The following is a 10,837-nucleotide window of genomic DNA, read 5'->3' as shown; positions in this document are numbered from 1 at the left end:
CCCGAGATCAGAGAACGTTGAGGCCGACGCCCTATCCCAATTAGCCAGCACCAGTGATAATACCATGAGAATTGTGTACATGGAGAACTTGCCTCGGCCTAGCTTTCTCGGGGGGGGGGGGGGCAGGGGAGGTCAGTCCTGTCGAGCAAGCAGAGCCGAGCTAGATTGACACGCTTGCGAGCTTCCTACTGCCTGGGACCCTCCCTGCGGATCGTAATGCCGCCAGAAGGGTAGAGCTCTAGGCGGCCAAATACGTCATGATAGACGAACGACTGTACCGAAAGTCTTACATGCTCCCCTATCTGTGCTGCTTGTGACCTTCCAAACCCGAGCTCGTGCTCCGCAACACTCATGAGGGCCTGTGCGGTGGACACTTGGGGGGTAGGGCTCTCGCCCAAAAAGCGCTACGACAGGGATGCTACTGGCCAACAATGAAGGCAGATGTGATCGAGCTCGTTAGAAGATGTGACAAGTGCTAGAAGCATGCCAACATCCCCCACCAGTCTGCCGCCGACCTGAAGTATCTCACCAGCCCGTGTCCTTTCGCACAGCGGGGGATCGATATACTCGGACCATTTCCACCAGCGACAGGGTAGAGGAGGTTCTTAGTGGTAGTAGTTGATTATTTCACTAAGTGGTAGAAGTTGAACCTCTCACAATGATCATAATGCGGAATGTGCAGAACTTCTTCTGGAATAATATAGTGTGCCATTTCGAACTACCCTGAGTACTGATCTATGACAATGGTAAGCAGTTTGAGGATATTAAATTCCAGAACTGGTGCAAAGATATGAGACTTCAACAAAATTTCACCTCGATGGCACACCCTCAAGAAAACGGCCAAGCGGAGGTCACGAATAGAGCCATTCTTCGCGGACTAAAGGCACGCCTCGACCGAGATAAGGGACTATGGGTAGACGAGCTACCCAGTGTACTATGGGCTTATCAGACCACGATAAAGACCGCGACAGGCGAGACTCCCTTCAACCTCACTTATGGCACTAAAACAGTCATCCCAGCTGAGATTGAGGTTCCCACGCTACGTCTATAATGCCAGGGTCAAGAAGTGGAACGTCCGCGTTGGAGATCTGGTCTTTCGTAAAGTTATGGTGCTTGGGCCTGGTGTTGGTAAGCTTGGGCCAAATTAGGAAGGACCCTACCGAGTAAAGCGGGTGCTCAGGCAGGAACGTATGAGCTCGAAACCCTAGAAGGGAAACAAGTAACTCGGGCATGGAATATTGTCAACTTAAGGCAATATTACCTGTAATCATCGAGCTGAGTGGACTGAGTCGCTCCTAGAGCCTAAGGGCCAACATGCCAAGCTAACAAAAGACCTCGGCACTATAAGACCCAGTCGCCTCTTCGGCATGGGCGAACTCCAGAAGGGGGTGGGTCGTAGTCGCTCCTAGAGCCTAAGGGCCAATACGCCGAGCTAACAAAAGACCTCAGCATTATAAGACCCAGTCGCCTCTTCGGCATGGGTGAACTCTAGGAAAGTGGACTATATGTCACTCCCCCAGCCTAAGGGCTAAAATGCCGAGCTAACGAAGACCTCGGCATCGTATAAGACCTAACCACTTCTTCGGCATAAGCTAAGTATTAATACCAAAGCCATAGGCAACTCGGGTGTGAATCCTATGATGCATAGCCCACCCCAGTATACAAGTTAGACCCGTTAGGGACAACCGACTTCAACTTCAGTAACCAAGGTGTAGATAGGTCGGGCATATGCCTTACTATGTTGTTCACATCAGTGTACATCATAAAATCACCCCTACTAAGTACGAGGAGACAGCTCAAGGTGACGATAGTCGAGAAACCCCACTTTAGGTACTTAGCTCAGTTCAAGTGAAATAGTCACTTCAGAAAAAGAGTAAATCACACAACACTTAGCAAAAAAAGAGAGGAACATTTCATTACTAGTTCTTATAAAAAAAATTGGGCCTAACAGCCTGGGAGAGTACATCAAGGCAAAAAGAAAAAAGAGAACCGGGCTTAGCCACCCGGGAACAACCACTTCAAAGATTCATTCATTCAGAAGAAAAAAGAGCAACCAGCCTCAAGGTCCCACCACCTCTACGTCCTCATTGCTCTCCTCCAGGGAGTCAGGCTCCTCCTCCTCCGCAATGTCCGCCGTGTCTGAGGCCAGGTCCTTCATTGTTACGCCTTCAAGGTTAAGGCCGGATAACTTCTTCGTGACCAGCCATCGGCAAAGTTTGAACCCCGAGCGGTAGGACTTCGAGCCGAACTCAACCTAGAGGTCATGGAACTGTTGGGACTCTTTAAAGTCCTCCACCACCTTAGCCCGCTCTTCCTCCACCGCGGCGTCGAAGTTCCGGGTATGCTCGTGGAGCATGGAATCCAAGCTCTGGACCTGCTGACGAAGAAGTTTCCTCTCTGCCGTCACCCTCGAAGACTTCTCCCTGTAACGGGTGCTCTCCTCAAACAATCGGGAGATCTGCGCTTCTTGGTCCTTAATGAGCAGCTCCTGGGCCTTGCTCCCCTTCTGAGCCTGGAGGACCTCACCTCGGGCTTGGTTAAGCTTGTGTTGGAGCCTCCACACTTTCGACCTCTGGTTGGTGGCATCCTGGGAGTGAATAGCAGTCTGACAGGCCATGGCGTGGATGGCGGAGTTCAGCTACCAATAGAAAGCCGAGGTAAGTAAAAAAAAGGGGGGGGGGAGAAAAAGGGAAGAAGCAGGCACTTACCACCATGCAGTGAGACGAGGTCAGCTTGAAGAGCTGCCTAGGGTGCATCCCAGCCCAGTCCGCAATCTCCTCATGACTGACTTCCTGTCGGATCCTCCGCGAGGCCACGGGGAAGTTGGTGATGCTTTTGTCCCTCCCCTTGGTAGGGAACCATGGGAAGACGGTGGGGTCGGACCGTGCAGCCGGAGGGTACTGCTCATGGGGTGGGACCTCTTCTTCTTCGCCGCCTCCTGCGGCTACTCCCTCGAACGACACAAGTGGGACCTCCGGCACTGGAACAAAGGCTGGGTTCACAGCCTTGAACTTGGTGGCCGTAGAAGTGGACGCTTGGTCGGGGCACGACCTCTTCGTCCTACGCTTTTGGTTGCTCGACAACAGGCGACATGCATCCACACCAGACATGTTGGCTGCAAGAATCATAAGGCACTAGACCAGGTGGCAAAAACAAAAAAAGAAGGCGACCTAAAGGTAACCTACCGAGGCTTAGGCCGGCCTGCACGAGCTTATCCTTAGACAAGTAGTCTGAGAAGAGGAAGCCAATCTCCGCCCAAGACTGCAGCGTCTCCCGAACCCTTGGGTCCAAAGTAACGCCCGGATCCTGGATAGTGGCCCTTCAGTGGGTCGAAAAGGGCCACCACTCGGGGTTGCAAACTACAAAATAACCCTGTTTCCAAGTCGGGATCCTGTTCGGCAACTCGTGAAGAAGCTTGAAGCCGGGACGGGGGGAAAAATAGTAAGAGCGCCTGTCTGAAGGGGCTCCGGGGGAGGCATTCTTAATTGACAAGATAGAGGCAAAGGTATTGAGGGAAAGAGGAAGACAATACTTAAAGAACAGGGAAATAGTCCCCACCAAGTTTCGAACAGAGTTCGGGTGTAGTTGGTCTATGGTGACATTGAAGTGGGAAAGAACCTCCACTATCAGAGGGTGTAGAGGGAGTCGGAGACCAGCCACGAGCTACTCTTCAAAAATCATGATCTCATCGTGATTGTGTTCCTAGGGATAGTTTCCGAATGAGAGGCTATAAATAAGATCCCTGGGGAGGTTGTAATGAAAGACTAGGGCCTGAAGTCTCTCCATAGACATGGAGGAAGAGCCGAAGCTATCCGGCACCTGACCCCGAGAAGTGGAAGCCAAGTTACCGGAGGCTTCCCGAGCCTCCAAAGACCGCCCTTTGGGGAAACCCCAAGCTCCCCCCGAGCTCGAGGGGACCTCGCCCTGGTTACCGTCCCATGAGTACACAGACATTATTGGACAAGACAAAGAACTCACCAGGAAAAAATGAACTGAGAAAGCGACGCGAACGGGGAGAGCTCGAGCAAACAAGGCGAAGGCATGGCCTCAAAACTAAAAGCAAGGCAAATTGGCATAAAAAAATGAGGCCTGGGGCCCTCCTATTTATAGCCACTGTGCCCGAAAACCAACAACTCCGATTAAAGCGAATCCAATGGCTCACAATAAAGACGACCACTCGTCTTCCGAAACTTAAGGCAGTTTGGCGCATATTTTGGCGCCCGAAAAACCTAAAAACCATGTGCTATCGGTCAAAGTAATTTGAATTATGGGTCAAATCCACCCGTCATTTCATGAACTCCCCGCGCTAGAGCAAGACCCTTAGCCCGAGGAGTGGGGGGCAATTGATGGAGGGTGATTTGACCCGACCTCCTAACCAGGGGACACATGGATATTACTCGACGTAAATGACAGCTCAGCATGACAGCTTGGTCACAACTTGGCGTAATGAGCTAGCTGAAACCCCAGCAGAACAGCTCGCCACAAGACAACTCGCTATAGCTCTCTATAGAACAACTTGCTGCAAGGCAGCTCTCTATTGGAGCTCACTACAAAGGAGTTAGCTACAAGGGAGCTTGCTACAAAGGAGTTTTGTATTGAGTAACCCGGAGTCTTCGAGAAACTTCTTATTCGACAAGACTGTGCTTGTCAGACTGCTCCCATGTCTCTTGTCTGGCGGCACAGCACCTGCTAGTCCAGAGGACTCCGCCCACGTCTCACGTCAGGTGGTGTCGTGCACGCCAGCTCTGCATAACGTCTCTCAACTGACAGGACCGTACACTACAACGGATACCTGCACCAATTGAATCAACATGGCGAATAATGGTTGTAGCAGAGAACCGGAGGCGGTTACACCCGATTTGACAGAGGGGCAAAGGGGAATTTTTGACGAAGTGCGCGTCTCCACTCTTAGCTCATTTTCCTTTACTACTCTCTAAGCTCTCCACCGAGTTCTAACTTAAGCATCGGAGTGTTCCCATCGGGCGAGCTCCCCGGGAATCCTTCATCTTCTTCTCCTTCTCAGGTGTTGTCTGTTGCCGGTTAGGAGCGAAGCCCCTGCCAGCTAGGAGTGACCAGATCTTGCTACATCAAGCTCTAACCTGGAAACCGTTGTTCGTACATCAAGGATAATTGACAATTGTTTGGACGAATGGTGGGAGTTTGAACAAGTTAATGGTGGGAGTACTTTCATGTGTGAAGTTTGCTATTGATTTGTAATTACAATTTGTTAGGGGTGCAAATTGGGTTGGTTGGCCAGGTTTTAGCTCAACCCAGGCCTGAAGACCAATTGGCCCAAGTCTGAGGTCAAGTCCGAATTATTTAATATGATCCCGGCTTGCACTAAAATTTAATGCATTTGAGTTGGGTTAGGCCTATGTAGGGCTTGGGTTTTTCAATCAGCTCAAAGTAAAAATTGATATACAATATATAAACATGTATATATATATATATTGGTATAACGACAAAAAAAATTATGCATATATACATGTATATAATCAGATCGGGTTTGGGAGTTGGGATAAGGTCAAGCTAGATTCGGGCTATCTACGGGCTAGTCTCGAGTCAAGCCTGAAAAACTAAAAACTCGAACTTTTGGGCCCAAGTCTAGCTTGAGGACTAAAAATTCAAGCCCAACCTATGTAAAGTTGCAGGTTGGGTTAGTTCGGCCGCGCACCCCCTCCCCCAAGTTGCATCCCTACGATTTGTTGCATTGGAGTCAATCCTCTTCAATTCAAGGTTTTTAAAACTGAACCAGTCAGGGGTCCGGTTCCTGGGTTGAATGGTATGACCATTCGAATCAAACAGATGATCCTTTCTGACAAAAAATAAAAATTACAAAAACCATTGGACAGTTCAAACGGTTTGAACAGTAGACTGTCTCGGTCAGTGGTTTTCTGGTCCAACCGTCCAATCCGGCATTGAAACCATGCTTCAAGTAATTGAGTTGTTGGTTGATTTGCCTAAACAACCTTGGTCTATTAACCATGCTAAACGTCATGGTAATAATGCTATTTAATTGCTTTTATTCTCATATCAATATATACTTTGTTGATTTCTTGTCAGTCGTTGTACGTGATGACTATTTGTCTTTATTTAGGGATGTCAATTGCTATCTGTATTTTGGGGTGGGGACGAGTTTTGCAATTTTTACAATCCGTACAGATATGAGTGGAGTAAGGTATTAGACTAAAACTGACTCCCATATTGTTAGAAGGATTATGAACTTATGCATTAAGTGTTGATTTAATAATATTTTGTTGATTTATTTATTGCTTATATATCATGAAATAATAAGAAATTAGATGTAGATTCTAGATCCAATCAAACAACATGACTCACCCTCAAGTGCAGAGAGGGTTTGAATTATGAAAATTCAATATGCTATAGATTTTGGGGATTTTGGGGAGGGTATAGGTTGGGAGGTTAGGGAGGTGGGTAAGGTATAAATTTCACAAAACCCTCCCTGAATTCACCCCCCCATTTCCATCCAACCCATCCCTAGCCTTATCAGCCCCCTGTCAACCATGAAGTTAATATCCTAAAACTGTTAGGAATGAAATGACAATCAAGCAGTTCATCGTTTGAGGTGGCTCCCATTTAAGTATATGTATCATATTCTATTCATGAGAATATATGATTATTTTGTAGTTGAATTAGTAAGTTTTTCATTAGTTTTTGTCCTAGCTTTTGTTGTTATAGTAATTTTGCTAGCTAAGATGAGTTTTCTATTGGTGGCATTTGATCTTTATTGTTGGCATTTCTGGACATTTTAGTGTCATTTGCAAAAATCCCACAATATGTTTACTCTTGGTGCTCAGGTTACCTGTTTCTTTGACTATTAGTTTTTTAGCCAACTAGATTAATTACTTGTTTTTGTATTTTATTGTCTTTGAGCTAAGGTTTTAAAACCATTTTGACCTAGATGGTTGAATCGTTCATCTCAAGGACTGGTTACACCACTAATTTTGTTTTTGTCTTGATCTACTATTTTGGAAAAAAAAATGTTGAAATAATTAGAGAACCGTCGACTTGGGCAGTTGAACTGTCGAATCATTCTACCCAGGCTATGATTCAGACGTGTTGAAGTTGAAAAAAACCCTGAGTATTCTATAATGTTTCTCGTTTCTAATTTACACCAAGATAGCGGCCACCGAACTTCTGAGATGCATTCTCCTTGTTCTTCTTCTCTTATATTTATTTCATTTTTTTTTCTCTAAAAGAAGAACTTAGATCTGTGATAGGAGTGAATATTGACAAATTTAGGCTTAAAATTGAGAAAGAACAAAGGAAGTAAACGATCAAGGATGAAGGGGCATCATCTTCTTCTTCTTCTATGGACGAAAACTTAGAAATAGAGAGCTGATAGAGGTAAATAAGATCAATGAAATGACACACCAAACTAGCTGGTTCCTTTTTTTGGCAAAATAAAAATAGAAAGGAACCACTCAAGAAATATCAAGGATACATAGTCAAGCCCCTCCTACAAGGAGATATCAGACAATTGAAAGATGGAAAGAACAAACTTAGAAATCTTGGCCTTTTGAGTCATTACTTGAGCTATAATTACATCCATCCTATTTATATAAACTAGAGAAATATTATAAAAAACAAAGAAGAGCATGTGCCAAATATGTTCAAAAAGAGGTTGTTCATGCCAATTGATGTTTCTTCAGGTTTCCTTCATTTTGCAAAGAACTTATATAGCAACTGAAAAGGGAATTGATTGAAGAATGTCATGAGAAAGAAACTTCCTCAAGCCTAGAGTTCAGCTTTAACTGTTAAGTTGACCAAACAATTCTGTCCATCTACAATATTGAGAGTGTTGGTTAGATGGGAAGCACGCAAAATCCTTGTAATAAGGGTAGAGCTTGCGCTGGTGTGCCAAGAACCATCAACTACAATAAATGACTTGGTACTTTAAAACTTAACAATAATAGAGAGTGGAATCAAGAGAGAAAATGAGCGATGCAGAAAATGTATCTATTAATGAAGAAATATAGACATTTGTAGTACAAGAGCTGTTGTAACTAAATTAGCTGGCAGCCACTACAAGAAATACGACCTTTAGCTACAGGATAAAATGGTAGGTAAAGGTAAAAAAAATCGTAGCTATAGACTTATAGTTACGGTTTAGCTACGGACAGAAAATCATAGCCTATGTTCACATGGCTATACCCTACGACTATGGTTCAATTAATCCGAGGCTATAACCCATCTATAGCTATGTATTTGTCCGTAGATAAAGGGCGTACGCAAACCATATGATCCTTTAACCACGGGCTGAACCGTAGTTAAAAGATGTATATAGCTATGATTTTTAAATTATCTATAGCTATATATTCAAATCTATAACCACAGACTTTTACAAAACCCTAGCTAAAGCTTTTCATTTATAGCTACGGTTTATTACAAAATCATAGGTAAATGTACCAACTTATAACCACAGTTTTTTTTACCAAAACCGATGCTAAATACTAAACCTATAGCTACAACTTTTTTGACAAACCATAGTTGAAAGATGCATTCTATATCCATGGTTTCTTACAAAACTGTAGCTAATTGCTTTAATCTATAACTACAGTTTTTTAACAAACCATGGCTGAAAACTGAAATCTATAACCACAATTTCTTTCAAAACCGTAGTTAATTGCTTTAATCTATAACTACAGTTTTTTTTTTTGAATAATAGTGACTATATTCCAATTAAAGTAGTAAAAATAATAACAACAATTGGAACCACCACTTTAAAGCAATACATGTTTCATTCATACATCACATAGAAATTACATAATTTCTAGCAAATGGTTATATTATTGTAATAAGAAATTACATGCCATTTATAATTTGAATACATCATTGTTTAAAATGTATTATAAATGTCAAATTTCTCTTAATACATATTGAAGTCTACATGACCTTAAAAAAAGAGAAATTCTAAATATAAAAGAATTATCCATAATCTTCAACAACGCTTTAAGAATTGCTCATTGCATGTTTAACCTACAAAGAAAAACCAAAAATAAAATTAGAGATAATCTAATTGAAGGAAGTTAAGTAACAAAATACAATATACAATGACAAAATGAAAGATAAATTCTTTTCAATATCCTGAATGGGCAACTCTCCCTTCCCTCTGATTCGTCTGATTCGTAGAAGCACCAATTCTATTTCCCTCTGGGTTATCACTCCTCCCTCCCTTCTTTCATCTCTTTCATTTTTTATTTTTCTTACTAATGCAACCTTTATTCATTATCATTTTATTTATTTTTTTGTTTTTTTTTTCAAACACTAAGAAAATTCACTAGTTGGAGCTGCAGATTTGTAGTCTCTCTTCTCTCCAACGTCAAAGGCTTCAACTACTAGAAATAACATAACTTGATGCATTCCAAATACGCTAAAAACAGTTATCAACTCAATCCAAAATCAAGAAACTTTTTGGAGGCAATGAGCAATAAAGACTAACGAAGTCAAAATCAGAGCCGACGGGGGTAGCTGATTCAAATTTTATACCTTAACAGATCCTGGCTTCATCTATGGGAATTGCAGAAGAAAAACAAAGCCGAGCTGGGTTGATGTCGAGCGTTTACGTGACTGTAAGAGAAATAGTCTTACCAAAAATAACAAAGAAATTGTCAAGGCTAGAGCTTACCTGATTCGGGATTTTGGCCTGAAACCGAACGATGATGCGGGATTCCAGAACTGACGCAAGTCTCTCTTCTTTGAATGACAATGGCTATCGGGAAGCAACACACTATTGAATGGGAGATCTTGATCGAAATGGAGAGGGAACGTCTGAATTGCCGCTATGACTGTAGATCTATTCAAGCGGCTAGGAAAACGGAATTGGGGATCGGGAGTCTACCGCTTCTAACCTTCACGGTGATGGAGAAACTCAGCTGTTGGTTCCCACGTTCAGGTTTTGGAGATAGATGATGCGTATCCACGCCGCTGTTGTGATGGATCTATTTGGCTGATTGAAGAGATAGAAAGCAGGGGATACGGTGGGATTTTGGCGATGACGAGAAGCGGGAGGTTAAGCGGTCAACAATTGAAATAGAAGGGAGGTACGAAGAAACTAGGGATTCAGTTGTCGCCGGTGGGGTTTAAACTCGCCGCTGGTTGCAGCAGCGGGAGAGACTCCTGGGCACGGTCAAGAACGGCGTTGAGTGTGAGAAAAAGAGAGGGAATGGGGGAAGAAGATGGCGCAATGGGGCGAATATATTATTATTAATACATATAATAATATATATCACTATTTATAAACTTATAATATATATATATATATATATATTCAAGGGGCTGCACAATGGGAGGTACCATATCCCCCAACCCTAGTGACAACAGAATTTGATCCTAGGTCTTTGCTATAACGACTAGAGATCCTACCAACTAAGCCACTACCAAACCAAGAATCAAATAAATCAAACTAAATTTGCTTATTTAGTTTGGTTCGATTTGGTTTTCATTTCGGTAACTAAATTTGAGTACCCCTAGCTTTCATTTCTTGTGGCATGACATTTGCTTTTTGAGATGAAAAATGAAACACCAAATATGCCATGACCCATGCCTTTGATTGTAGTGTATTTGTTGTCTCTATGTCATTAGTGAATAAAGGTCAATGGGGATGGTTGGTCATCGGTGTTATAGACTGAACATTAGATTTTGGTCACTATGACCTAAATAAGATAATGTCGCAACAGAAAAAGGTTTCACTAAGAGGGGAGAAGAGAAGAAATCTGACTATTAGGTCGGGTTTGAATCGATTCAGGATTAGGTGGAACCAGTTCCAAACTGATAATAATTGGGACAATATATCTAGAACTAGAGTCAACTTATT

The 10,837-nt window shown here is 43.2% G+C and overlaps 1 long non-coding RNA gene across 1 annotated transcript; it reads right to left on the bottom strand.

Moving 5' to 3' along the window:
* Positions 1-8,743: 8,743 nt before the first annotated feature.
* Positions 8,744-10,333, bottom strand: LOC148871333 (uncharacterized). The gene is made up of 2 exons (XR_016106880.1): positions 9,650-10,333; positions 8,744-9,000 (listed from the first exon to the last, which is right to left on the bottom strand). It is a non-coding gene; the product is annotated as an uncharacterized LOC148871333 (long non-coding RNA).
* Positions 10,334-10,837: the final 504 nt, after the last annotated feature.

This window comes from Nelumbo lutea, chromosome 2 (genome assembly GCF_056320005.1).
Source record: "Nelumbo lutea isolate HS-2025 chromosome 2, American lotus-T2T, whole genome shotgun sequence".
NCBI lineage: Eukaryota > Viridiplantae > Streptophyta > Magnoliopsida > Proteales > Nelumbonaceae > Nelumbo > Nelumbo lutea.
The sequence above is the reverse complement of the archived record's forward strand: the minus strand, read 5'-3'. Positions and strand labels throughout refer to the sequence as shown.